The 27,934-nt window shown below is 46.3% G+C and overlaps 1 pseudogene; it reads left to right on the top strand.

The window, feature by feature from the left end:
- The first annotated feature begins 871 nt into the window (after positions 1-871).
- The window catches only part of LOC133140036 (CUGBP Elav-like family member 4), a 74,877-nt pseudogene continuing 47,814 nt past the window's right edge, over positions 872-27,934 (top strand).

The following is a 27,934-nucleotide window of genomic DNA, read 5'->3' as shown; positions in this document are numbered from 1 at the left end:
GCGCGCCCTTCCTACAAGCTAACTGAAAACCGACACGAAAAATACTAGCTTTTTATTCCAAATGTTATCCGTTTGACGTGTATGAAACGGTTACGGGTAGTCTACGGCACCGGGTATAACTATGCCGAAGACAATTACACGTATGCTGCCGGCAGAGACACGACCGGAATGTACAGCCTCTACTCTCCAAATCAGTCTGGACGCTTCAGCACCGGAGCTGTCCATCATTCAGGAAGATTTCTCCTCCTTCGCCGTTTTCTATGCCGTCTCTGCCAATTTAAACCGTGCTGTATTTCCAGAAACAAGCAGTGTAGCTCGCAATAAAGTCACCCAACGAACAACGACCACTACGCCGATCCGTAAAATGCCCTAGGGAAAAGGCCCAATCACAACATCGAATTGAGACTTCACCTGTGCAGACATGTACCGTATAAATCATTTTCAATGGCACTGGTGTAGTAGTTTGACTAAGCAAACGATCCCATGCATCTTTGTATTACAAAAAGAAATCCGCTGTCACATTACAGCGAGTGATTTGTTTTTCTTTTCAACTGATAGACACAAGGCAAATATGGCAAAATTCTATATTAATCACATTTTGAACGTATCCAAAGCAGTTTAGGCGTACAGGATGTGTATGGGTACGCTTTGTTTTATCTTCGTAGCCTATATAGACCTCTCTTTATTGTGGAAGATACCATTCTGAGTCTGAAGCAAGAAACGGGGGAGTGGGACTCGGTATTTGCCATTGACTGCTATATATTTTTCCACTAAACATCCCTGCAGTAAACAGACATTTTGGAGCCGACTCTGTCTGTTTAAACCGAGGGGACACCCATACCGACACTCAATGCAAAAAATATAAGGGTCTAATCGGGGGTGAGAGGAACGGAGGTGTAAAGAGATAGACTCCTCTATCTCTCAATTTATTGAATTAATTAACATAATATAAATGCAACATAACAAAGCCTCCATAAGAACAAACTTAAGCCTTCTTTGAAATACTTTATATTCTAATGTATGTATTTATATATGTAAATATTTATCTACATTGAAATAACTACAGCTGGACACTCCACGCTTGCGCAAACCAGCTGCACGAGACTCGTAACTACTATTGAAGCATACAGTAAGACTACTGCGACAACTACTACAACTACTACCATTACTACTTTTGCTTCTGCTAAGACAATTGTATTTCTGCTGTCAGACGTTCCCGGTTGGAAGATGACAACTTTAACAAACGGACAGGTGGAGGGCTTGGTTCACGGCGGCGCTGCCAGCACGAACGGGCTCGTGAACGGATTAAGCCACAGTCACAGCCCCGCGAGCTGCGCCACCATCCCCATGAAGGACCACGATGCCATCAAACTATTCATCGGGCAAATACCGCGCAATCTGGACGAGAAGGACCTCCGACCGCTCTTCGAGGAATTCGGAAAGATCTACGAACTCACCGTGCTCAAGGACCGCTTCACCGGCATGCACAAAGGTGGGTTTCGGCCGGGGGGCGAACTGCGGAATGTTGCGCTGTGTCTTTATCCAGGCTCGTGGTGCCTTATCGATTATGTCACCGGGATAAGTGCAGAAATGTGCAAGCTGGCTACATGTGTCTGAATCGCTGTAAGTTCTGTTAGCATGATTGCTTTTCAGAGTGTGCCTGATGGATAATGTTTGCATCGGTCGGCACAATTCTTAACTTTTCATTTTTGTCATTTCTATGAAGCATGCAAATATAAATAGCTCTTGTTTGCTGAAGCTATACATCATGTATTTATTTACTTATTTATTCTGGCTACTTACTTACTTACAGTACTTATTTACTCGCTTGCTTACTTTAGAAACGGGGGCGTTGTCTGGGGTAGAAAAACATTTTGGTCCACTGATCTCTCGGAGTAGGCGAAACAAATACACTTTGTAAATATTTCATGGAAAATGTGTATTGGCGTAAAAACGCACAGTGGCGTGCCAGGGGAAAGCGCTAAGGGCTCTGTTCCACTTCGGCAAACTTAATGTTCTCGCAGCACTAAAGGGAAGGGTTGCAGCTGGCAGAGCTGCTTTTAATAATAGCCTGAAGATTCTGCTCAGCGAGCGTTTGCGAGTGACGGGGGCGTGCGTTGCATTTGTGCGTGCGATCGTGCCAGCCCGCGTGCTTACTCTAGTATTCCGTGAAGTATTAGGAAACAGCGGTCGCATTGATTACTTTTATTGAGACGTCCGTGCGCGGCCGTGGCTTTCGCCGCTCCTCCGTTCGACACAGGGATCCGCCGTGACGGTATGAGTGCCTTGTTGAAGATGTCCTAGACATTTCTGCAGAGGCGCAACACCTGTTTTTTGGCAGAAAAGTTGTATCGCATATAGGCCAACTATGGACGTTTCCCCTGAAATGAGTGTTTCAAGCATTCGTTTTTGAGAATAATCGACAGAGGAGAAATGTTCTGCAGAAGCATGTAATGGTGTAAAATTGCCACGTCTCTGCATTCAGCTGTTTAACTTTGCAGACTCATTCCATTCAGCTTGTTGATGCTGTGAATATGGTGCCACTGACCAGCACTGTGTGTGTGTGTGTGTGTGTGTGTGTGTGTGTGTGTGTGTGTGTGTGTGTGTGTGTGTGTCTGAAAGAGAGAGAGGGAGAGAGAGGGAGATGGAGAGCATTTGTGAGTTTGCATAATATAATGCAATAATCTCTCATGGCAAAAGTTTCCGGATATAATTATTGAATTTTAATGCAGCATGTTTCATGGTATTGATCATGCATACATTTCCTCTAATACCACTGCAGAAATGCACCTGAAATCCACCACCCCCATTTCCATATCCTCATTGATCTCTTTGGTCATGTGGTTTTCATGTCACATTATTATTCAGCATAGGCTCCTCCCTCAGTGAGTGTACCTGTAGGCGGAGTTTGGACAGTGCGGTCGTTGATTTGTTGATTTGTTGATTTGTTGACTCGAGGTGTGTTGATTGCACCTTGCGTGTGAAATCAGGGCACACCTTCTCCCCCTCCAGCTTATAGACAGCTGGGCCCCACACCATGCAACATGCCACTGCACCAGGCATCTGTCAGCAAGAGATCATTATGAGAGAGAGAGAGAGAGAGAGAGAGAGAGAGAGAGAGAGAGAGAGAGAGAGATAGAGAGAGAGGGAGGGAGAGAGAGAGCAACAGAGAGAGGGAGGGAGAGAGAGAGCAACAGAGAGAGGGGGGGAAAGAGATATTTTTTGACATCCTATTGCAATTTTTATTGATAAAATCATGTTCAGCAGCAGACAACTGGTGCGTTTCCCCGGACAACTAGCTCAGTTAAAACCCACTCAATCTAAAAGTATGAATTAAAGGCTAGAACTGTTGGGCTGCTTTACAACCTGAAATTAAGCCATGGATAGGAGAGAGAGAGCGAGAGAGAGAGAGAGAGAGAGAGAGAGAGAGAGAGAGAGAGCGAGAGAGAGAGACAGAGAGAGAGAGAGAGAGAGAGAGAGAGAGAGAGAGAGAGAGAGAGAGACAGAGAGAGAGAGAGAGAGAGAGAGAGAGACAGAGACAGAAAGAGAAAAGGAGAGAGAGAAGGAAGGAAAGAGAGAGTGAGGTGTGACAGAGCGAGAGTGGAGGGAGGGAACGAGAGACAGAGAGAGGTGTGTGTGATAGAGAGATAAACAGAGGTGTGTGATAGAGAGATCAACAGAGGTGTGTGTTCAAGAGAGAAAAAAGAGATAGAGAAAGTGTTAAAGAGGTGTGTTTATGGATGAGAGCAATGTAGCGAGAAAGGTATGTGAGAGAGAAAGAGAGTGAGTGTGAGAGAAAGAGAGAGAGTGTGACAGGTGAGCCAGGGAGAAAGAGAGAAGGAGAAAAAAAGAGAGGATAATCTTCCATTAATAACCGAGGCATGGCACTGATGCCCAGTTAATCGCGTTGTCCACGGAGCTAGGGAGCTCAGCATGAGAGGATTCGAAGAACTGTCTACCTCTTCAGATATACACCCCCCTCCCTCCCTCCCTCCCTCCCTCCACAGCCCAAAAAACCCTCCCCCCGTTCCATCACTGCTGCTGTTTCCAGCCGTAACCTCTGTTTACATCGCCACGATATTCCAGCTCACACACATAACACTCTTTCAACACATCATTAATTCACTCTCCCTCTCTCTCTGCCCTCTCACCCTCTCTTCTCCTCTCCTCCCCGCTTTATCTATCGCTCCGTCGATGCTCTCCGCTCCGAACCGGTTCATCCGCTGGCCTTTGACCTCTGTTTCAGTAACTGGCTCGCCAACAAGCTCCCGGCTCTGTAATTGGGCCTTGATGCCGTTACTGAAAAAGGGAGCCGTGTCCAGGGACTCTCCCTGCAGGAGCCAGGCTCAGATAGTGTGGCCGCATCTGTCATACATGAATGTGATGTCATTCACCGCTAATCCATACGAACCGGGTCGGATTTAACCGCGTCGCAGCACTGAAGCGAAATGCCGCTAGGACCCAAACTGTTGCTCGCATCCTGCCTGTAAAAAGAGTCACTCTGGAACTAAGCTAGAAACCATTTATCACTAAAGAAAGCTACATATGCTGAATTCCTACCTTTTCTGGATGCCTGTGTGGTGTGCGGCTGTCCTGTAGCTGTTTAAATGGGTGAGAGCGCTGTGGGGACGGATCGTGAGGCTGAAGGAACAGAGCGTTCAACATGTACGGCACAGTACAGAACCGCAAACCTTGTCCACATTTAAATAGATACTGAGTGTCCAATAAGTACAGGGAGTGCCATGAGAAGCATTTGGTTTTGATTCTGGCTTCAGGTTTTAGGTTAAGTAGAGAATGTGTGTGTACATACAGTATATGGGCTGTCTTTTGCCATGGATTAGAAAGTATTTTTGTAACTGACAAAAATGAAACTCAGGTGGAAAATCAGAGGAAAGGAGACAGAAACGCCTTCTGCATATATCCCCTATAAGAGCAAGGAATGAAAAAAGCAAATTGCTTGTTTGTGTTGATATTGTGGTGAAGTGGGGGTGAGTTTGTCCAGCCTGCAGACAGGGCGTGTGGGTGAGTTTGTCCAGCCTGCAGACAGGGCGTGTGGGTGAGTTTGTCCAGCCTGCAGACAGGGGGTGGGGGTGAGTTTGTCCAGCCTGCAGACAGGGCGTGGGGGTGAGTTTGTACGTGGGGGGGGGGGGATTTATTCTCCTCCGGAGCCGGCCGGAGACGCGCGGAGCTCCACAGTATCCCGCCGCTACCATGGAGACGGGGGTTTGAGTGATGTAATCCAGTGGAGTGAGAACACAGAATGCCAATCATGCCACACCACTGTCCAGTGGAAGTGGGCTCCAACGTGCTGCAAAGCTGAGCTATTTGACTGGGATCCCCTGGGGACTAAAACCAACACCCCACCGGGATACCCAAACACCGCACCTGGGGAACAAAAATACCCCACCGTGGGACCAAAAACACCCCACCAGGAGACCAAAAACACCCCACCATGGGACAAAAACACCCCACCATGGGACAAAAACACCCCACCAGGGGACAAAAACACCCCACCAGGAGACCAAAAACACCCCACCATGGGACAAAAAACACCCCACCATGGGACAAAAACACCCCACCATGGGATAAAAAACACCCCACCATGGGACAAAAACACCCCACCGTGGGACTAAAAACACCCCACTGTGGGACCAAAAACACCCCACCATGGGACAAAAACACCCCACCGTGGGACAAAAATACCCCACCAAGGGACAAAAACACCCCACCATGGGACAAAAACACCCCACCATGGGACAAAAAACACCCCACCGTGGGACAAAAATACCCCACCATGGGACAAAAAAACACCACCATGGGACAAAAACACCCCACCAAGGGACCAAAAACACCCCCTGCCTTTCCTCCCTCATCATGTGTCATGCGTCACATACTATTAATAACTACTAATATTACATAATTTCATCTTAACTGTATCAGCACCTCTCGAACTAGGGACAAAATAGCAAACAATATTTACACATATTTTAAGAATTCATCTACTTTCTTAAAACACACATGCAATATGTATTATCGCTGCAATGTGTTATAAATTGTGTGCAGAAAAGTTTTGAGCCATTTCTTCCGCCATTCTTAAAAATAATATGGCCCTCAGGAAGTAGAATAACTCTGCCGTAGAGTGTACCGAGTGAGTTACTGCTGTTCAGCAGGGTTAAAAAAAAGTTTTATAAATGCAATTATAAATGCTCAATAAATTATGCAACTCCACACTGTAGGTTCTATAATAAAAAATACATGGGTGGTGGTTAGTCAACCCTAATAAATGATAATAGATATGTTATTAAGCTTGAAGTCCAGGTAGCCAGATGGAGATAAGTCCACATAAGGTCACAATATGCACTGTTGGCACGGAGCCACGTATAGCATAGCAAACAGTATTGATTGTAACCTTGAGTAGCCCCCATCCTGCTGGGCATCAGATTTATTAATATTTATTAACGTTGGGCTAGCATTAATCCCAACAATGCATTTTTAAAAGAACGCAGGATGTGCTTATCAATGTTTTATTAAGCAATGATAAGCACGCCGTATTCATGAATCTTATTAATATGTGTATAGCATACGCTCTCCATGGCCACAGCTCAAGCAGGTGTCACTTTGAATGCAGAGTTATTCCTGTGTTACCCGGGCCCCCAGTGGCCGATAGAGGGATTACGCCAGAGCCTTTTGGGCATTCATTTAGCATTTAGCGTACGATATATGAGAAAAAACAAGGGCTTTACTTGATTAAAGTGAAAAATAAAGCCAGACCTGACTTGACATTCCCAGAGCAGTGCGCGAATATGGTGCACTGGTGTACTAATGCTAATTAACAAATTAATATCCAATAACAAAAATATACATTCTAAATGCATACATAATAAGAAGGAAAACAACCTGAATTGATGCAAAAGGTGGGAGTGATATGGAGTGGGAACGGGGGGGAAACCAAGATGCAGTCTGAAGAGGTCTTCAGAGTCAAAAGACAGCCAGAGATTCCTCTGTCCTCCATTTTGGGAAGCTCACACTCTGTCAGCACTGTGGGCCAGTACAGACAGGGGACTGGGAGAAGTGACCAGGCGGGCGGGGGAAAGCAGGCCCCTCTGGGTTTCTGAACGGAGAGAACAGACTGGGAATGTGTGGAGCGCTGTAACAGGTATCAGCTGAAGTGAGATGAGGGGGGATGTGTGTATGTGTGTGTATGTGTGTATGTGTGTGGATATGTGGATGTGTGTGTATGTGTGTGTGTGTGTGGATGTGTGTGTATGTGTGTGTGTGTGTGTGTGTGTGTGTGTGTGTGTGTGTGTGTGGATGTGTGTGGATATGTGGATGTGTGTGTATGTGTGTGTGTGTGTGTGTGTATGTGTGTGTGTGTGTGTGTGGATGTGTGTGGTTGTATGTGGATGTGTATGGATATGTGGATGTGTGTGGATGTGTGGATGTGTGTGGCTGTGTGTGGATGTGTGCGGATATGTGGATGTGTGTGGATGTGTGTGGATGTGTGCAGATATGTGGATGTGTGTGGATGTGTGTGGATATGTGGATGTGTGTGGATGTGTGGATGTGTGTGGATGTGTGGATGTGTGTGGATATGTGGATGTGTGTGGATGTGTGGATGTGTGTGGTTGTGTGGATATGTATGTCTGTGTGCGGATGTGGATGTGTGGTTGTGTGGATATGTGGATGTGTGTGGATGTGTGTGGTTGTGTGTGGATGTGTGCGGATATGTGGATGTGTGTGGATGTGTGTGGATGTGTGCGGATATGTGGATGTGTGTGGATGTGTGGATGTGTGGATGTGTGGATGTGTGGATGTGTGTGGATATGTGGATGTGTGGGGTTGTGTGGATGTGTGCGGATATGTGGATGTGTGTGGATGTGTGCGGATATGTGGATGTGTGTGGATGTGTGGATGTGTGGATGTGTGTGGATGTGTGGATGTCTGTGGATATGTGGATGTGTGGGGTTGTGTGGATATGTATAGCGGTGTGCAGATGTGGATGTGTGGTGGTGTCCGTGCGCTGCCCGTGAGCAGTGGGGTTTATGAGAGCTGTAACAGGTAGCAGCTGAAGTGAGATGAGGGGATATGACATGAGCACGCTGGGGGGGATTGAAGGAGAGCCGTGCGGCTGCACGCTGTATTAGCTGCAGGGGGTTAGCGGCACAGGCAGGGAGAGGGAGAGAGTGAGTCTACAGGGTGAGTGTACAGGGCTGTGTGTACAGGGCTGTGTGGGGTAGTGTGAGTGTACAGGGCTGAGTGTACAGGGCTGTGTGGGGTAGTGTGAGTGTACAGGGCTGCACTGTGTGGGGTAGTGTGAGTGTACAGGGCTGCACTGTGTGGGGTAGTGTGAGTGTACAGGGCTGTGTGGGGTCGTGTGAGTGTACAGGGCAGCATTGTGTGGGGTAGTGTGAGTGTACAGGGCTGTGTGGGGTAGTGTGAGTGTACAGGGCTGTGTGGGGTAGTGTGAGTGTACAGGGCTGCACTGTGTGGGGTAGTGTGAGTGTACAGGGCTGCACTGTGTGGGGTAGTGTGAGTGTACAGGGCTATGTGTGGTAGTGTGAGTGTACAGGGCTGTGTGGGGTAGTGTGAGTGTACAGGGCTGTGTAGGGTAGTGTGAGTGTACAGGGCTGTGTGTGGTAGTGTGAGTGTACAGGGCTGTGTGGGGTAGTGTGAGTGTACAGGGCTGCACTGTGTGGGGTAGTGTGAGTGTACAGGGCTGTGTGGGGTAGTGTGAGTGTACAGGGCTGTGTGGGGTAGTGTGAGTGTACAGGGCTGTGTGGGGTAGTGTGAGTGTACAGGGCTGTGTGGGGTAGTGTGAGTGTACAGGGCTGTGTGGGGTAGTGTGAGTGTACAGGGCTGCACTGTGTGGGGTAGTGTGAGTGTACAGGGCTGCACTGTGTGGGGTAGTGTGAATGTACAGGGCTGTGTGGGGTAGTGTGAGTGTACAGGGCTGCACTGTGTGGGGTAGTGTGAGTGTACAGGGCTGTGTGGGGTGGCGTGAGTGTACAGGGCTGTGTGGGGTAGTGTGAGTGTACAGGGCTGCACTCTGTGGGGTAGTGTGAGTGTACAGGGCTGCACTGTGTGGGGTAGTGTGAGTGTACAGGGCTGCACTGGGAGCTGTGTGGGGTAGGGGGTGTGGAGGGAGCGGGTTCATTGCGTGTTCTATAGACGGTGGGTCTTTAGCCTGCATTGAAAGATAGTGTTGTGTTACCATACACTGCAAGACCTTATGTTCTAATTAAATACAGTTATCTGGTACTTATACTGTACAATACAATACAGTACAGTACAATAGAACTTTGCGCAATTTCAGAGCAAAAACATGATTGTGCAGGACAACATTCAGACAACACAGGTATAATAACGTATAATATAAAACGTATAACATTACGAGGAGAACAGGTCATTCAGCCAAGCAATGCTCACATTTTCTAACCACTGAAGTACAGATCTTACACCGTATCAAGCCTGGTTTTGAAAACCCCGAGCACTTCTGTCTCCCCTACACGCCCTGGCAAGCAATTCCACACAGCGCCCATTCTCAGTGTGAAAACAAACTTCCTCACGTCTTATATGTCATGCTTTATTTGTATGCGGGCTTAATGAATGCAGGTTGAGAGATTTGCTGAGTAGTGTAAAACCCACCCAACCAGGATTTGAGACAACAACCTTCTGGCTATGAGCACTGGAGATTTGTAGCTCTGTACAGTACATCACTTTCTTGGCTGTGTCTGTCATAACTGCAGAAAGTTTATGTTCTGGGGACTGTGTTCTGCGGTTGTTGTTGTTGAGCGAGAGCAGGTTGTTTATGTGGCGAACATCACCCCAGGAGCCCACGGTGCGGCATGAAAGCGGATTTTGTGAGGAGGCAGGGCCCGTTCCCGCGCTCCGGCGGTCGCAGACAGAACCCCGAGGTGCCCCCCCCGGAAGAGAGGGGGCGTCCCGCGCCGGGCCTGGCCCTGGCGGAGGTGCACAGAGGACCCCGGGTGATTCTCCGCCGCCAGGGGCGCGCGGTTCCCCCGGATTTCACAGCCGTTGCATCATCCTCTCACTTCTTCCCAGGATCGCGATTTACACCCCCTCCTCCCCTTCCCCCCCGTCCCTCCCGTTCCCACCGCCGCCCCCCGCCCCCCCTCCTCTTTCGCTCCGCGTTCTCACAGCGCGGGTAAAAAACCAGCCGAGTCTTCAACAGCAGCCGCGTCGGAGACAGCTGTGCGTATCGTTAGGCATGGCAGGGACCGGCGGATGATTCGCCGGCTTCTGGATACGAAAGCTACGTTCGTTGTTGTTATTGTTGTTGCTGTTGTTTCCGTGTGGAATGAACGACACGTTTTTATGAATGACAGGGTAATTGAGGTGAGTGGGTGGATAATTTTTTTACCCTCCGGTCCAAATGGTACACCCCAGGAAATCATCAGAACAGTTGGTGCTCAGACATCTGACAGCAACAAGTGCAAGCTTGTTAGGCACGTGCTAGAATTAACCAGTCAAAGAATGGCTCGAAATGTACAATTTTAGATGTGTGAAATAATTAAAGTGGTGCTGTAATATCCCAATCCACCGTGACAGTATGTATCTCTTGCAGAATTCTGAACAGTATTTTGATTTTGATTTCCTGTTGTGCCTCTTTGACGGATTTAGGATTATATTAATCGGAGGCTCTCTTTAGACGTGTCATGTCTGTAATGTTTGCACACATGTCCACACAGGCTGATAGTGATCCCACACTGCAGTGAATGCGGCAGACGCCATGAGCACAGATGAGACATTGCGGTCCCGAATCACCTCACATTCATGACTGACAGACTGTGGTGACTCACCTCGAGCGGTTGCAGGGAGAAAAAAAAGTGGCATGGTCAGCGATGACGCCACACACTGCAGATGCCCGTCCGTTTCATGTTTAGTGTCCTGATGCAGCCAAGGCATCTGCCACAGATCCTAAAATGGATCTCACGCATCAGCAGTTCTTCTGACTTCAAGTCTCACTGTCTGTTGTCATTCAGCATTCCGGACTGTAGTGTATGTGTTCTAGAAGGAGGACCAGGCCTATTGTGACATCAGAGTTCGAGTCTCACTGTCTGTTGTCATTCGGCATTCCAGAATGTAGTGTATGTGTTCTAGAAGGAGGACCAGGCCTATTGTGACATCAGAGTTCAAGTCTCACTGTCTGGTGTCATTCGGCATTCTGGAACGTAGTGTATGTGTTCTAGAAGGAGGACCAGGCCTATTGAGACATCAGAGACATGGACCTCTATGACGGGACTGTACTATCCCTTTACCATGCAGGGGAATAAGGCTAGCTGTCGACTATTAATAGTCGATGAAAGCAATAACCATACTGCATTCAATATCATTAAACGGGTATTCTACATTCTAAACAGCATGGATATTAGCTGCTTATGCAGAGCATTTTTTGTTCATGTATATTCAGATTAATTTACTGCTGTTGGCGAGAGCAGAAACGGGCAGGGAGATATGTTTATTTGCTCTTCAGCTGGAGCTGTGTAAGTTTCTCAGCTCTTGTTGTTTTGCGCATTTGCATGAGCTTACAGGAGTCCAGGCAGACAGGGCTAGAGTGGGGTCTGCTCTTTTCTCTGCTGGCTGGGATCCTAATGCCCACATAATGCTCTCATGCATAATTCATCAGCGTCTCTGAAGTTTGTGTTTATTTACATGCGAAAGGAAATGTGCAGGCGTCGGGCAGGCAGGGCGTCGGGGGAGAGACTATCGCTAACGGGCCGTGCAACTCAGAGGGGAGGATCGCAGAGGAAGAACTCCACATGAGTGTGTGTGTGTGTGTGTGTGTGTGACTGTGTGTGAGCGAGAGAGAGGGAGTGTGTGTGTGTGTGTGACTGTGTGTGAGTGAGAGAGAGGGAGTGTGTGTGTGTGCAAGAGAGAGAGTGTGTGTGAGTGTGTGTGTGAGAGAGAGCAAGAGAGAGTGTGTGTGTGCATGTGTGTGAACGAGAGAGTGTGTGTGTGTGCAAGAGAGAGCAAGAGAGAGTGTGTATGTGTGTGTGTGCATACATGTGAGTGTGTGTCTGTGTGCGTGATGGTGTGTGTGTGTGTGTGTGTATGTGAGCAAGAGAGAGTGTATGCATTTGTATGAGTGAGTGTGTATGTGTGTGTGTAGGTGTGAGCAAGTGTGTGTATATGTGTGTGTGTGTGTGTGTGTGTGTGTGTGATGGTAAGAGGGAAGAGAGGGCTTTAACTGACACAGGGGGAGTGTTATTAGCAGGTCCTGTTTGCTGAAGCAGAGAGTGTGGTAATGCCTGAGTTCAGAGCCCCCCCCATCCAGAAACAAGGGACCTGGGGCTCCTGCATGAGAGAAACAGAACAAAGCCAACAATGCTAACAGTGCTAACTCAAAGCTAAAACAAAGCCCGTATGAAAAGCCTGTATGAATCACACAGTTTTCATTTTCCCTCCCCATGTTGTCTGTTCTCACTCTCCTTAGCAGATGCTCTTACGCACAGCTTGCATTTCCTCTGCTCACCTCATTCACAGGGCCGGGTGTTTTACCCAAACGATCCCGCTTAAGTACCTTTCCTCAAGGGTACGATGGCGTGGCTGTGTCGCCACCAGGGAACTGAACCTGCAACCTCCGTGTGAGTTACAGCCCCGTCTCTCTGACCGCTGTACCCCGCCGCAGAGCCGGACGCGTGCCGGAGCAGCGCGGGCTTAATTACTCCCGCATCCGAAAGGTTTCCGAGCGACGGCGGGGCGCAGCCAGCATATAAAATGTGAAAAGATTCACAAAGTACCCGGCGCTCTTTCCCCCTCCGTGTCTGTGTGCCCACTGGCTTTTCTTCAGCCTCTGAAATTGTATTCTCGCTTCGACACCCAGAGAACATTTAGAGGCAGACTTGAGCCAGTAGAGCATGGCAAATAGTCTCCAGTAGGTTTAGTATCTCACTCAAGGGTACAATGGCCGTGCCACATCTGCCAACTGAGTATGCGGGAAATCTGGATGCGAGCCCGTTTCTGTAACCCACACCTCAGGGTAACGCACAGAGCAGACCTGGGTCCCCACACACACACACACACACACACACACCTATATACAACACACACACATATATACAAAACACACACACATATACAACACACACACATATATACAAAACACACACATATAGATATACAGCACACACATATACAACACACATATATGCAACACACACATATATATACAATACACACCACACACACATATATATACAACACACACATATATACAATGTACACACACAGACACACGCACACAAACACTCTCACACATACCCATATGCACACACACACATATATAACACACACATACCCATACTCACATACACACACATATACAACACACACACACATACCCATACTCACACACACACATATACACACACACCTACCCATATTCACACATATACTTATATACAACACACACACAAACCCATACTCAGAAATACACACACACACATATATATACAACACACACAGACACAGACACACACAGACACATATACAACACACATACATACCCATACTCACACATACACACAGGATATTTGAAATAACTGTAGATGAGGTAGAAGTTTCAATACACATCAAAAAATCCATGTGAACTCATTTGAGAATGCATACAAGTAAACAAAATGTAATAACTTTTCATTAAATACATTTTTAATGAATATTGTTAAAAATAGATGCTTTTCTTAAACCTAGGGGGGCTAGTCTAGGAGGTAAAAGGGTTAAAATATTTGATTAAGCACTGAAGTAATCCATCAGTCACCCCGTTTCATGTCAGAGGTGGCGTCCCTGGACCTGCTACTGTCCTCTGCTCCAGGGCCTGCTCTTCATCACGTGCATTAGTCAAACACAGGGTGCAATCACGGCGATGGTGAGAACGATGGCGATGATGATGAGGGTCGTGATGATGACGGTGCTGATGATAATGAGGATGATTACGGTAATGATGATTACGGAAAAAGGCCTTCGTTCCGAGCACAATTAGACACGCTGAGCCCAACCTGTCCTAGCGCGGGGGCTGAGCCCCTATGATGAACGGGACGATGACTCAAAGCTTTATTTTAATCTCTGCCGTAATCTTCCCACCTAAAAGCCGAGCTTTATTCATTTAAACCGTCCATTCATTTCCTGTTTTCATTCAGGCGGGGAATTACACTGTGACGGACTGCTGGAGGAGGCTCTGGTGTTCTGAAGGGCGTGGCAGTCAAGTCGCTCAAGGTGGAGACTGATTATGTAATGGAGGAGGACACATTGGTCAGGGGTTAAGGAGGAGGATGAAGAGATGGGGTTGTGTTTGGGGAGGAAGTTTTTGAGACATTTTAGGGTGGAAATAGAGTATTCAATGGAGCACAGGACAATAGTTATCCACTGTAAGACATGGATATGGAAGTATATTAGTGGCATAGGTCACTGCTAAGACATGAACTCCACAGATGTTGAGGAGATGCAGTGTCCTATAGTAATACAGTGTACTAGATAAAGAACCGGGCTTGGAACTCAAGAGGTTGCAGGTTCAAATCCAATATAGTACACAGCTATTGTATCCTTGATCAAAGAAAATCCTGGACATAAAGTCACGGGTTTAAATGCACCACCAGTTCTGCCATGTGCTCTGGACAAGGGCATCTGTAAGCAGTGGAATAAATTAGGCGCAGTATTATTCCAGCTACAAATGAAGGTCTGGTTCCAGACTGCTCATGTGATGCATAGGGAGCCTGACCTGGCCTTATTTCCAGCGTTCACTCCTGCTCTCTGTGCTGCTGAACGACCAGAAAAAAAAAACCCCACCACACGAACATTGCATCATCCACAAGTCTAAAAACAGTCTGGAGGTTTGGTAAGAAACCCATTCTGTCACCCGCACTGACACCCCGCTAAAGGCAGGAGACAGAATCCACGAGCGCTCCAGTTTCCTGTCACCCCCCGCTGCGCCGTTCGGGGTGTTGAGTGACGGCAGGCGAGCACCCCTGTGTCATCGGGGATGGAGGGGGGAGGGTGGGGGGGGGAGAGGGAGAGCTGCCAAGCCCCGTCCCGCAGTACCCCCGGTGTCACCCGGGAGGGGGGGGGAGAGGGAGAGCTGCCAAGCCCCATCCCACAGTACCCCCGGGGGGTAGCGGACGTGGGGAAGGGTGCTGGGGTGACTCTGAGGCCAGACGCTGAGACATCTCCTGATGATGGGGTGTTTTCAGGAAGACTTAAAAAAAAATGAAGATTAAAAAAAAAATGGAGCATAGAAAAAAAAAGGGAGAGATGATCACCCCGGTATAATTTTTCAAATGAATTTAGAGATCAGTGTGATTAAGACCCGGGTCCTGTGGTAATTGGGTGATTTGCAGGATAAGCAGGCTGAGTTGCAGGCTGAATTAACTCCTTAGTGTCGCTGGGAGCATTTCGTCTGGTCGGTAAATGTCATTACAGTGATGCTCCTGTTCACATCGTCTCAGGTGTGAGGCAACTCCGCAGGCCATTTTTTATTTATGAAAGTGAAAATAATAATTTCCTATTGTCAGTATACACATTCACATTTATTTTTAAGTGTACCATTACTATATTTATATTTGTTTCGTTCCCTGCATGAGTAGTATTTACTTACATTCTGACTCAGGTGGTCATTTAGGATACCCTGGCACTAGGGGGTGTCCAAAAACCCTCACACAAACCTACCTCTCTTCATCTGCCCATCAAACTATCCCCCTATATCTGGCGACAGAACCCCATTGGATCTCTGCCCGCGCTGATGGAGCTAATCACGGCCAATGAGGATTGAGAGGGTTGGGCCAGTGAGGGTTTTTTAGCATTCACTCCTTTTTTCACAGTGCAGTTTTCAATCACTATGGTAGCAAGGTATGCCGTTTGAAAGCATTACAACTCGCGGTTCTATCTGTATAACCTATTTTAAGATGCCATTACTTTAGCGACAACAGTTCCTTAGTGAGAAAAAGATCTACCATTTCCAATGAGTTTCAGCAACTGTAACTTTGTTTTCGTAATATGTAGAGTAATCTTGCCTCTTGGAAAACAACCCCCTAAGGATTTCCTTTCAGAAGAGACCAAAACGATCCAGGAATAGTAACCATTATATTTTGGGTATGCCATTTTTCAGCTTTGCAATACTTAAGGGGTTAAAAAGGTCAAACAAAATATTTAAAATCTGTTGTTGCTCATGGGACAAAATCGCATGACAAGAGGAAGTACCGAACTGTCCATCAGAAATATAACATGACAGTCAGTCCCATGTAGTCTTAGAGCTAGGTTTGACAGGGCAGCAACTCACAGTTGGAAAAAACACTGCGTTGGCATGCAAAAATAAAAGTAGGGGTTGCTGGGTGGCACATCCCAGTATGGTATTGTTCTTGCGCTGGAACGGGTCCATCGCGGCCCACCTGTTGGGTCCTGTGAAGTGCAATCTTCGGACTCATGTTTGTGGGGGTGCGATACGAGGTGATGGCAGACATCACGTAATTGGAGGACACGCTTGTTTTACTTCTCCCAAACAGACAGCGGAGGTTTCCGTAATGATCGCTAGGCATTCCGAAGGCGGAAAAGTATTTCAAAAAAAAAACAAAAAAGTGGGAGTTGCACCAATGGTAGCAAAGGTGTTTATGCTAAACCAGCTCCTCTCGCCATCAGCCATTTTAATCATGTTTTCATCGGTTGCTCCTCACTGAAAATAGGTGGTGAGAAACAATAACAATTTTTTTTTTCCACAAAGAAAAGGCAGCGTTTTCTCATGCAAATCAACAGACTAACGGAAACTGCCAACAGAGGACAGACATGTCTTAGCCACAGGTGATTGGAACGCGCAAAAACAACATTGACTTGACACATTCGCAGAATTTGTAATTATAATACTTCAGACTTCCCGTCTCACGGTACAGCAACCCAAAAAGTTATTCAGCAGCAATTTATGTAAATTCTTTCACAAGTAATTCTCATTTCCGTAGCTCTCGCCGACTAAACTTCACGTGTAACGCATTTGTTCCAGAAGCATTATTCGAAATGAAGTCTCTGCAGCGGCTCCAATTTTTCAGTTCTCATACTCGCAGCGAGAGAGATTAATTAAATTCCTGCGCATTGGCTGCCAATTTCATTCACACGTCGGTGTTTTTTGTTAAATTCTTTAGCTAATTTTGAAGCATTGTGCCTATTTACAGATGTCAGCTCCCAATTTAATCTGTCAAATCCATCAAATACACCGTTCTTCTCCTTTGTCCTTTGTGCAAAGACTGTCTCTTAGCAACAGCTCTGCTGCTACGCGAATGGAACGCTAGGTCACGTAGCCCTAATCAAATACAAAACGACTATGCAACATATTTCATCGGGAAAGAACAATTTAACTTCAAACGTAAATGAATCAGAACACATGTTGCTCCGAGCGTTTTTGTTACTTTTGCGGGGAAAATGACACACAGCAGAATCACTGCAATATTCAGCCATCCATCCATCCATCCATTATGTAACCCGCTTATTCCTGCTCACGTTCAAGGGGGGGAGTGGGGTGCTGGAGCCTATCCCAGCATGCATTGGGCAGAGGCAGGAATACAGCTTGAACAGGTCACCAATCCATCACAGCGTGGCCACTACAAAACAGAATGCCTAATATATGAGAGCATAAGAACACGTCGTGATGGCAAAAGGCCATTCAACCCTCACCACCTACATACATATTAGAGAGGATGTAGCACTGTAGCACTGCATCATGTCTGGGCTCGAACATTTCTAGGCTGTCCGTCTCTCCTACACAACCTGGCGAGGTATTGCATAATTGTTTTTTCTTTATTGTAGTATATACTAAATCTTCTAGTGTATGGTTTAGTAAATACTAATATACTATTAGTGTTCCACACAGCTGGATTACTAGCCGGACAACGGCACACTTTTAACTTCAGTCCGTGTTCCAGATTTGGGTGGGGTCCGGGTTTTACCCACCCAGAGGAGAGCAAATTTGCACCATTAACATGAGCACTAAAGGTGGAGAATGCATGTTCTGAAAGTAAAAGTCCTCCCCAGTGTTTTGTTCCAACCACCTGGATTTGCTATTTAGCGCAATTCTCCAGGCAGGAGGCAGAACTAATTGGTGATATCAGCTGACTGAGTTGATGGGTGGAAGAAACACTTTTTTTTTTGCTTTTACTTTCTGACCCCTGGACTTTCCACCTCTGGCTGTGACCTTGTTTTGTTTTCAAGGCATTACTGGAGTGAATATTATTATTATTATTATTATTATTATTATTATTATTATTATTATTATTATTTCTACTCAAAAATAAGATTATAGATGCAATGGTAGCATACTTCGTATCGGTCTTTTTCTTCTCCTCAGAGGTTTATGTATTTCTTTTCGGTGAGCATGACCTGAATCCACTCAACATTTAACTTTAACTTTGACTCACAATAAAATGCAAGAATTATTTTTTTTTACAAATAGAATGTGGTGAGCCCAAACTTGAAGTGGCAAACGGCTCACAGTTATGTATATCAGGGAGAGCTGCTCACAGTTATGTATCACAGGAAGAGCTCCTCACAGTTATGTATCACAGAAAGAGCTGCTCACAGTTATGTATATCAGGGAGAGCTGCTCACAGTTATGTATCACAGGAAGAGCTCCTCACAGTTATGTATCACAGAAAGAGCTCCTCACAGTTATGTATCACAGAAAGAGCTCCTCACAGTTATGTATCACAGAAAGAGCTCCTCACAGTTATGTATCACAGGAAGAGCTCCTCACAGTTATGTATCACAGAAAGAGCTCCTCACAGTTATGTATCACAGAAAGAGCTGCTCAGTTATTTATCACAGGAAGAGCTCCTCACAGTTATGTATCACAGAAAGAGCTGCTCACAGTTATGTATCACAGGAAGAGCTCCTCACAGTTATGTATCACAGAAAGAGCTCCTCACAGTTATGTATCACAGAAAGAGCTCCTCACAGTTATGTATCACAGAAAGAGCTGCTCAGTTATTCATCACAGGAAGAGCTCCTCACAGTTATGTATAACAGGAAGAGCTCCTCACAGTTATGTATCACAGGAAGAGCTCCTCACAGTTATGTATAACAGAAAGAGCTGCTCACTGGCGATTGGATCCAGACTTTGAGGCAGCACAGTCTCACTGTGTTACTGCATTGCTGAAACTTGTAGGCCTATCTCGAGCCTTCAGGACAGGGCTGGCGGTTTGATCTTGGTTGTGTTTTTGTCTTGGTTTTTTTGATCCTCAGGCTTAAATCAAGAGGGAGGGAGAGCAGACACGGTGAGGGAAAGAAAGAGAGAAAGAGAGGGGAGGGAGAATGGGTACAACTGTCACCTCCCAACAGACTGATTTCTGTAACGGCTGACTTTCCCTCTGTGCTTTCACCTGTCTGTCCTCTGGAGTCATCCGTAGGTTACACTAACAGAGTCTCCGCTCGTCCTTGTTACCCCGGACAGAACACTACCTCCTTGCCAGAGATGAGGACAGGCCATGTTTAAAAATTAAAATTCTGACAAAGAAAAAAAAAGAGCTGGGGTTGATCATATTTCAGAATTCACCCAGATCCTCGGACAGCATATTGGTGTAGTATTATGAATTACATTTATTATACATCTGTAGCTATTCTACCCCCTCACGTTTCTCTTTCACGTGTCAGATGAATAATTGAAATGCGCATTGCCAATTCAGTTTGTATTTTCCGAGGGGTTTTATGTATGGGAGAGCACCTTGATCAGACGGAGCATCGCGTGAAAGCCATACTCCCCCAATGACAGCTGGGACACCTACCCACAATCCTTTGCGGAGAGCGCGATTGAACGCCTCCCCGCCTCCCACCCCAGTCACACCTACGCGGGATCTCGCTGTCTTTGTTTGACACCCCACTTTGCCACTCCGTCAACACACTCCTCCTCCTGCCGTATCTTCTAGGTCCTGTCACGAGCCCCCCATGAATTTATATGAGATAAATGCTAAACTTTCTCTTGAGCAGAGGTGTCAAACCCAAGTCCTGGAGAGTTACATCGAGTGTGGAGTTTTTGTGAATTCCTTCCAATAATCAGTAGCCAATTTTGGAAGCAAGGAAAGAAGGTGTGTGGACTCTTCAGCCAATTAGTGGCACTGGGGCTCACACACACTAAACATCACCAGGACTGGGGCTGAAACACACACTAAACATCACCAGGACTGGGGCTCACACACACTAAACATCACCAGGACTGGGGCTGACACACACTAAACATCACCAGGACTGGGGCTGACAGACACACTAAACATCACCAGGACTGGGGCTCACACACACTAAACATCACCAGGACTGGGGCTGACAGACACACTAAACATCACCAGGACTGGGGCTCACACACATTAAACATCACCAGGACTGGGGCTGAAACACACACTAAACATCACCAGGACTGGGGCTGACACACACTAAACATCACCAGGACTGGGGCTGACAGACACACTAAACATCACCAGGACTGGGGCTCACACACACTAAACATCACCAGGACTGGGGCTCACACACACTAAACATCACCAGGACTGGGGCTCACACACACTAAACATCACCAGGACTGGGGCTGAAACACACACTAAACATCACCAGGACTGGGGCTCACACACACTAAACATCACCAGGACTGGGGCTCACACACACTAAACATCACCAGGACTGGGGCTCACACACACTAAACATCACCAGGACTGGGGCTCACACACACTAAACATCACCAGGACTGGGGCTCACACACACTAAACATCACCAGGACTGGGGCTGAAACACACACTAAACATCACCAGGACTGGGGCTGACACACACTAAACATCACCAGGACTGGGGCTGACAGACACACTAAACATCACCAGGACTGGGGCTCACACACACTAAACATCACCAGGACTGGGGCTGAAACACACACTAAACATCAACAGGACTGGGGCTGACAGACACACTAAACATCACCAGGACTGGGGCTCACACACATTAAACATCACCAGGACTGGGGCTGAAACACACACTAAACATCAGCAGGACTGGGGCTCACACACACTAAACATCACCAGGACTGGGGCTCACACACACTAAACATCAGCAGGACTGGGGCTCACACACACTAAACATCAGCAGGACTGGGGCTCACACACACTAAACATCAGCAGGACTGGGGCTCACACACACTAAACATCACCAGGACTGGGGCTCACACACACTAAACATCACCAGGACTGGGGCTGACACACACCAAATATCACCAGGACTGGGGTCTGAACCCCCAGCACTGAGTGAGCCTATTTATTCAGGACTGTGTGTGTAAAACTGTGACTTCTTACAGAGAGGGCAGTTAGCTAATTGTTAGTCCGTATGTGCTAAGTACCTGTCTCTAATGTGAGGTACCATACAGTGTCCAGGTCTCTCGAGGGTAAGTTCTTGTGTGTGTGTGTGTGTGTGTGTGTGTGTGTGTGTGTGTGTGTGTGTGTGTGTGCAGGCAGTCATGTATGCTAGTCTCTAGAGTGAGATCAGGTTGGGTTTTGTGTATGTATATTCTGGTCTCTCTAGAGGCAGAGAGAGCAATTCCATGGTCGGTGTGTTTTCAAGCATTTATTTCCACCAATTACACCTACTTCAGTTAGCTATTTAGCTGTATACACAAATGCTGGTTCACTCTTAAATTAGACCACAGTAACATGTTCATACTGGAACAGTCATGGGTCATAAGATCAAAACATGTAGCTGTCAACATTTTCATTTGTCTACAATGTAGGATAATAATTAAAAATACAGTTTGCATAAAAGCTGGAAACAGTCCTCCTTGCCCATCCCTGTTCTAGAGAAAGGGCTGTTGTTCTGGCCTTCAGCTTTCACACCAACACCTTTAATCAACCCAATCATATCTCTGAAAATGTTTTTCTCTGGTTTATTCTTTGTATGAACTGGAGGTGGTGTATAGCCTTAACCCTTTGAAGAGTAGTTATTTTTTTCTAAATCAGTCAGTGTTCTAGAGCTCCATTGCTTTCAATAACCAGCGGTGATTGTTACATCACATCAGCATTAGAATGTTCAGTTAAGAACATTCTAATCACATAAGTGTGATCTCACAGCTTACAGGGTTAATTAGCCCAGGGAGACAGGAATAATTGGAGGAAACAGATCCATGCATACACTGGCTCCTCCAGGAGTGGAGTTACCCACCTCAGCAGTAGAAGGGCTGCTGGTTGTCCTTCAGTGTGTGTGTGTGTGTGTGTGTGTGTGTGTGTGCTGGTCTCTCTTGCGGTTCCTTCCTTCTGCCTGGCCATTCATTATGCAGTCTCCTCGGCCCCGGTGGGAACGATTAGCCAAGAAATTCCTACGCAAATTATCACAGATTTATATGCAATTTAAGTGCCTGAGAGAGCCCTTGCGAACCCCCCATGCATACCCCCGTACGTGCCAGAACCTATTAGTCAAAGTTTTTAATCAAAGAACAAGAAATTAGCTTTTTTTTATCCCCTCGTCATGTTCAATGGAGCTTCAGCCGGGCCCCCGGATCATTCCGGAAGGCTTGGGTTTGGGAAGCAAGGTTTGTGACGCAAGCGTCTTATAAACATTGGCTTTTTACCCAGAAAAGAGCAAATGTTCTAGGAGCAGCTAAAACAGAGGAGTCCCATTTTCTGCTGAAATCCACTCCTCATGCTGAAAACTGCTGTTAGTTTCTTCGTCACGACCGGCTTCGCATGACACACACTGGCCAAATTTAATACTGTATATTTTTGGGTTGCCAGATTGTGAATAATACACACTGGCACCATGCCAGTTCTGAAAGTGCATGGGATTTTATCTGGCAACACCAGTGACTTTCTTTAAAAACAGCTTGGCAAAAAATTGACCCAATTACAGTATATGGGCTTCTAGAGTGGCAGCCAATTAAATGCAACAACCAGATGTAATGAGACATTTCAGTGACTGATCTCTGGTCATTTCTGCAGGTGTTTGACTGCATAATGTGTGCATTTTGCTTATGCGCTGTAAAGAAATATACTGTACGTTGTTTTGGTTGTACAACCCTGATGTTGCCATTCAAAAGAAAGAAGATTGGGGAGACTTGAGCACTGTACATGTTCTTTTTAGCATAAATACTTAATAAATGGTTAAATTAAAAATGAATAAACCTAGTTGGAATTCTTTGCGAGGGCCCATTAGTGTTAATGCTGTAAATGGGGAGAGCTCATTGCTAGTGGTAGATAATGGTGGCATGGTAAGGTTTCATGAAGCTAAAAACAAGCGTAGTTACTATGTATAACTGACTGGTTTTGACCAATTATTGTGCCTTGCTGTGGATAGGAGATGCAAGCCTTTTGATTCATTCAAACAGGGCAGTGAGTGACAGTAGGCTTTTATGCCCTTTGATGTAACAGAGGTAAAAAGAGAGAACCGTAAAACTGACTATTGTGATATCACAGGGAGGAGGGCCGGCCCAGATAGAAAAACAAGCCTTCATTTTAGGAATGGCTGACAAGTAATTGTCTGTGACAAGCAGAATCCCTGCCTCATTTTACTGTGACATCATTAACACTGAGTATCGTGACGTCACAGGGAGGAAGAGCCAGCCCTGATAAAAAAGGGGGCTTTCTTTGAACGAGTTTTAGGGAAGACTGATAAGATAATAGCCCGTGACAAGCAAACTCCCCACCCCATCTTACTGCGCAGGGCCCTGTCAGGAAGATAGAGACGCCACATCTAACACTGCTGGGCCTAATCTCGCCCCCTCTCCCTGTAAAATATTGAGGTGATTCACCCTCCTTTTTTAGGGGGGGAGAGATGGCGGGTGATTCGCGGTTGCCTTCCTGCGTCGGGGCTGTCAGACATTTTTCAAGCTGCTGTGTTTGTTCTTCATCTCCACGTCCCCTGCTTTATCCATTCTGCTCCCTATCATCTTTTCTCTCTCTGTTTCTGTCTCTCTGTCTCTCTCTCTCTCTCTGTTTCTCTCTCTCTCACTCTGATTCTCTGTCTCTGTCTCTCTCTCTCTCTCTCTCTCTCTCTCTCTCTCTCTCTCTTTGACTCTCTCCCTGCTTATGGGGGTGGTTTGGGTTTGTTTTCTTGTTGTTGCTGTTGTTGTTGGTTGTGTTTTTTTTGATGCCCTATAATCTCTGTCTTTGAATGTTGTCCCAATAAAGTGGTTTTAAAAACTGAAAGAATATCTCTCTCTCGCTCTTTTCTCTTTCTCCTGTGTCTAGCTGCATTATGAAAAAGCTCCTGCACATGGACTTAAAGGAACTGCCCATATCTGTATAAATAGCCGGCAATTAATTATTGAGGACCCAGGGTTGCTAATAATCCCATAGGATTGAGCCCACAATAGCACAGGAGATGGTGGAAAAGCAATTAAACAAGGTCTCTTAAATGGAAGTGAATGTGATATTGCATGCTGGGGACTGTATGTGTATGTGTATGTGTGTGTGTGTGTGTGTGTGTGTGTGTGTGTGTGCGTGTGTGTGTGTATGTGTATGTGTATGTGTATGTGTATGTATGTGTGTGTGTGTGTGTGTGTGTGTGTGTGTGTGCGTGTGTGTGTGTATGTGTGTGTATGTGTATGTATGTGTATGTGTGTGTGTGTGTGTGTGCGTGTGTGTGTGTATGTGTGTGTGTGTGTGTGTGTGTGTGTGTGTGTGCGTGTGTGTGTGTATATGTGTGTGTGCATGTGTCTGTGTGTGTGAGAGGTCCACATCCACAGCAAAACCAACACATTAACTGTCGCTGAAAACACGTGTGAAGACAGTGACAGCAAAACACTGTGGCCCAGATTCAGTTCGCATTTGCTCTTAACTTTAAACTGGATTCAATCAAAATTTGCTCTTAATTATGGACTAGATTCAATCACAATTCGTCATTAATTTTGGACTAGATTCAATAAAAAAAAAGATACTATCATTTGGTTGATCAGACCGCTAAAGACCGAGTTCATTTTGACTCAAACTATTTGAATCAAAAGCTAGTTTGTTTCCCTTTTCCCTTATACATTACTCACACTCAGCACAGTCCGTGGAGTACATACGGGTCACTGTTGAACCCAGCGGCGTCTGCGCAGAGAACGAACGCGGCGAGCGATCGAACGCGTTGGCTCGCGAGTCGGAGTTAAAGAACGAACAGCGCCGACTGAACCGGGGCGGGGCGCGTGCGTCGGAGCGGCCGGCCGCGTGGCGCGGGGGGCAGCGGTCAGGGAGAAAGCGCGGGGTGGGGAGAGGACGGGCTGGTCGCTGCACGGTCGCTAAGCTAACACAGATTTATCACCCGCCGTATTGGTCAGTCATGCATATTGGGGGGGAGCGCGACTGCGAAGGAGAGGTTGCTGTCACCTCTGATTCTCTCCTTACAAGCCTCGCGGGAGCGCTGTCGTTCGTTCGGCTTCTCGGTTCTCCGCGTCCTCCGTCCTCCCGCTCTTGGTCTTCACTGAGAATGTAAGTCTGGCAATTGCGCTTTTGCAGTTTAGCAAGTGTGGACAGATTCGCCACGGGCATTCTTCGTGTTCTATGTTCAATGTAAAACCGCTGCACAGTAAATGATGGACATTCTCCCTGCACACGACTGGCAGTCATTAGAACTTTACAAGAATTCCAAAAAGGAAGTAGAATGTCAGCGTTCAAGGCAGTCACGTGACCGCCGATGCCCCTCCTACTGAGGTCCCCTGTGTCGAAAGCAACTCGCCTTACATAAATAATGTCTTTCCTTCTAGTGCTAGTAATGTTTCTTTGCAAGTTGTTTTAAAAGTCTCACACTTGACAATGAGCTTCATGAATTGCCATTAACTAATGTAGTCGCATGAATTAATGAAAAAAGTAGTTGCATGAAAAAATGTCATTAGTTACTGCTTTTGTTAACAACTAACTGACGTATTTCTTACATGATACTTCTCAGTAGTCATTGGTTAACAACAACATTAGTTCATGCCAATTCATGGAACTTTATTGTAAAGTGTTACTGAGTGGATTTTTCGCTTTGCCCTACGGTGAACCACCCAATCAGGTGCCCATAACAGCCTAGCCGATATTAAACTGAGGCGGTGTGTGGAGGCGATATGAAATTTATATCATATTTCTCTTGGGAAGGACAGTTATTAATCACTATTATGAATGTTACCCAGCACTGTAACTGTATGATATCAATTTCACATTTTCATTAGGCCCAGAAATAGCTGTTTAATTTTTAATCAGGCATATAGTCTTATTGAATTTTTCAAAGAAATAAAAATATAATGTGTGTACGTATACGGCATGCGTGCCTTGGTCCCGGGTCCCGGTAAACTAATTGAAGATTTCTCCTCCTATTCAGAGTTGGCATTGCAGTTGGCAAAGTGGTTTATTGTTTAATCAATTGTTACCAGCTTGAAATCCGATAGTTTGAAATGGCGTGAAAAAGAAATGGCCCAGCATTGATTAAATTATCGGACACATAAGAAGGAAGAGCAGACTCCCTCTCCCTCTCCGTCTCTCTCTTTCTCTCACTCTCTCTCGCTCGTTCCCCCGCACGCGCGCCGCAGATTAGCACTCTCGTCTGACAGGGTTGTCACGGATACTAAACATTACTCCAGATTTACACAGGAGTTCCGTGCGGAGCTCTTATTATTTGTGTTTTATCATTATTTGTGTTTTTGCTTCGTTTCAATAGGCTCTCTGACAGCAACCCCATCACGAGTGTGTCAACCCATCATACATCCAATTTATTCCACTCGCGCCTATCATTGATAATGCCTAGTTATTATGCTTAGCCATACTTCATTCCTCGCAACTAATTCTGCCTTGTGTGTCGCGCTTTGTAAAGCGCGCTCATAAAATTCCAATTTGAGACGGGCATCATACAGAAGAAATATAATTATTTCACTGTGTAAAGCGTGTGTCAGTCAGTTTTATTATTCTCGATATGCATGGGTACGCATTTCCCGTGCGCGGCCCAATCGCAGCGTCTGGGTGTAGCTGCCTGTCTGATTTACACACCATGGGTTTAAGGGCTGCTTTTCAAAGGACTCTGTTGAGATGTGCACTACATTAGATGATGAAATTAACTGCTGTCCAATAAATCATAGCCTCGTCATTGCTCATATTTGTGAATGTCCGCAGAAGGGATCAGTGATATGGCTGTTCGGTAAGGAACGGGGCAAGGAGAACAATTACTTGTGTGGAACCGGATCTACTGACCAAACTCTTTAGTTTGGTTCCCAGGGGGACGCTTTAGAAGGTTGCACCCTTCAGCAGAGCGCTTAACCTGCACTGTCTGAGTGAGGATCCAGCTGGAAAGATGGGTAATATGGTAAAAAGGGAATTTTGAGCGATAAGGGTCCTGAATAAGGGTGTGCTGTCAAACCAGGCCTGACTCACGCGGGGGATGCAAGTGACAGAACACAGTGTTCAGCACTGTAGACCTACAGTACACACACACACACACACACACACACACTCACAGAGACAGACACACATGCACAGTACACACACACACACACACACACACACACACACAGACACACATACACAGACACACATACACACACACACACACAAACATGCACAGTACACACACACACACAGACACACATACACACACACACACACACAGACACACATACACACTCACACACACAATCACACTCACACACGCAATCATACTCACACTCACACACAAACACAAACACACTCTCACACACACACACAGACACACATACACACACACTCACACACACACGCAATCACACTCACACACAAACACACACTCACACTCACACACACAGTTTTTGCTAGTGACAAATCTGCCACTGTCTCCTTTCTCTCCCTCTTCCTTTCTATGTGTGTGTTTAAAGTACACATATGACCTTTTAGCCATAGTCCAGTCATAATTGCTCAGTGGGCACATCTCCCTTTCCTTGCTCTCGGACATGTAATAATTGTGGTAATCTTATGATGGTAATGGTTCATGCCATTTCCTGATG

Source organism: Conger conger, chromosome 11 (assembly GCF_963514075.1).
Source record: "Conger conger chromosome 11, fConCon1.1, whole genome shotgun sequence".
Taxonomy (NCBI): domain Eukaryota; kingdom Metazoa; phylum Chordata; class Actinopteri; order Anguilliformes; family Congridae; genus Conger; species Conger conger.
The sequence above is the reverse complement of the archived record's forward strand: the minus strand, read 5'-3'. Positions and strand labels throughout refer to the sequence as shown.